Genomic DNA, 2,868 nt, shown 5'->3' on the forward strand with positions numbered 1-2,868 from the left:
CTTAATTAGAACATTTCTTATAATAGATACAATGAAGGAGTTTGGAATAACAATAGTGCTTTAGAGTAACAACAAAAACAGCAAAACAAGGCCTGGTGTGGTGGCTTACACTTGTAACCCCAGCACTTTTTGAGGCCCAGATGGGAGGATAGCTTGAGCCCAGGAGTTCAAGACCAACGTGGACAATATGGTAAAACCTCATCTCTACAACACACACACACACACACACACACACCAAAAAAAAACAACAACAACAACAAAAAAAAAAACCCTAGATAGTCCCAGCTACCTTGGAGGCTAAGGTAGGAGGATTGCTAGAGCCAGGGAGGGCAAGGCTGCAGTGAACCTTGATCACTCCACTGCACTCCAGCTTGAGCAACAGAGTAAAACCTTGGTTCAAAGAATTTTTTTTTTATTAAAAAAAAAAAAAAGCAAAATGTTTGAGCCAGAAGCAGAAGCAGCTCAGTATAGCGCTTTAATCCTGATGTTTTAGTTATAATATTTTCTCAATAGATACCTACTTAATACATGAATGCAGGAATGAATTAAGTATTAGGCTGCTAGCTCCCAACACTTCACTGAGGTTTCTAAGGACAGCTACATGTAGTATAAGAAAAAGTCTAATGACACTGGATAACAGGGCCTTGTGTTTCTATTTTCTCCTTGAAATAGTCCCAAAGTATTTTTTAATGGTTTTACCTGGGTCCCATGCAACTGTGAAATGTCACAGAACCCACATAGAAGGCGTTGAGATTTTTGATCTTGTGCTAAATCAGGCTCACTATGGGAGGCAGCTGTTCTATAACAGAGAAGAAAAGCCTGGCTGATTTGGGTGTGGGCGTTGCTTTTATAATGGCAGCAATGTGCTGGCTTGGCACATCATCAAATATTCTTTTTGAACCTGTCTGATCACTACCAGAGAGGGAAGTTTCAATTTTGTTATGGTTCATTGGCCGTCATTAAGAAAAATGCATGCATTTTAATGGCACAGCTTCCAGTGCTGGGTGATTTTAACCCATTTCTAGAAGGGGCTACTAGCTGTGGACAATGTGGAAAGCATCTTCATACTCTAGAAAGAAGGGAAAAAAATGAGGATTTTGGAACAGGGATTACCTTTGAAATAACTAGGGTAAGAATCCCATATAGAGGTAGATGAAGTCTTAAGAAAGCCCAAAAGCATGAACATTATGTTCTCTTAGTTTTTCCAGGGCTGATTCGTGTTCAATGGTCAAAATTATCTTTCCTTTTAAAGGTATTTAATTTATCATCTTATTTTTAAATCTGAAAATTCTATTTGATAATATGTGATGTCGCATTGAAATCTTTTTATATAAAATGTTCAACCACTATATAAGAATTCTTATTTTAATCTTTTCTACTGAGAGATAAACATATCTAATTACATAACAGTAGACAGTTGGCTATCAAGGGAAACTGAGGTAGCAACTATTCCCCAATGTTCTGAAGTTGAGATAACACACGACCATCAGGTGTTCCTTGGTGCCCCAACTTTTGAAATACAGTAAAGATGTAAGAAAAATTCCTTAGTCCAAAAATGTTTTCCATATCTTTTCAACTTTTAGTTCACCAGTTCAAATATTTACTAGATTCATTCCATCCATCATCATTTACAACTCAGAGTAAAGTGTAAATTAATGATTTTCTTCTCCTTCTTTGTGTCAGTTAAGACTGAAATTCGTTATATATAAAGGAAATCAGTCCAGAATGATTTGCATACATGAAGAATTATTTTCATTTGTGTAAAAAGTCACGTAGATGGTAGTACAAGGCTTGAACAACAGCTCAATAAAGTTAGCAAGGACCAGAGCTTCTTTTACGTTTTTGTATAACTTGGGACTTTTCATTCTTACATGAATAACAAGGCTGCTCCATCTCTAGGCATCGCATTTGTGTTACACGCAGAAAGAAGATACAGTAGAGCAAAGGGTAAAATGCAAAAGTCCAAAAGGTGCATATAAAATCAGAGTCGCTTATATTACCACATAGTCACTCGCACTTTGTAGCAAACCCTATCTGCAAGGGAGTTGGGGCAGTTGAGTACATATTGCAACTTCATACAAAAATGAGGCTCTGTTAGAAAGGAGGAAATGTGAATGAATAAGAACTGGCTAGACAACTGGAAGTGACTTCTACAAAGTTATTAAAGTTCAAAGAGAAAATTATATTCCTAATTATCCTAATACTAAATGATCGATACATAGTATTTAGGACACCCAGAAAAGTGAAAGAAAACTAATAATTCATGAAAACATAATTGAAACTCTACTTCCTGAAAGATTGTTAATAATGACATTTCCTTTTCTTCTCTTTCTTTCTCTCTTACATTTGTTCTATTGTTTTCCATGTATGTTTCTGTAAAAAACAACATAAAAGGGTGTATTATATCATGGTTTGATTTTTTAACTTAGGTTAATATAAATATTTTCTGACAATAACAGCTGCTATTCTACAAGGGTTAAATGCTATCAAGGTTCTATGATATGTGCATACTTTATATCCTTAACTCAGCATAAGAGAAACTGTTTCCTTATTTTCTGTTGATAATTTTTAATTTCCTTAAATATGTATACTTTACACATATCTCAGGTTATTTCAGTAGGGTGAATTTTGAAAGATAAAAATCAATCACAGACTACGCACATTTTAAAATTTTAATACACAATTAAAATATCATTACAAAAGTTTGCACCAATTTATGCTATTTCTTCACTCTCCAATTCTCTTCAAAATCTTTGCTAGTTGATAGGCAGAGGAAGTAGTATCTTAATATTATATTAATGGCAATTTATTTATATACAAAAAGAAATTGTAATTTTTGTCTATAGAGGACAATTGACTCTTTGTTCC

Source organism: Rhinopithecus roxellana, chromosome 18, assembly GCF_007565055.1.
Source record: "Rhinopithecus roxellana isolate Shanxi Qingling chromosome 18, ASM756505v1, whole genome shotgun sequence".
Taxonomy (NCBI): Eukaryota; Metazoa; Chordata; class Mammalia; order Primates; family Cercopithecidae; genus Rhinopithecus; species Rhinopithecus roxellana.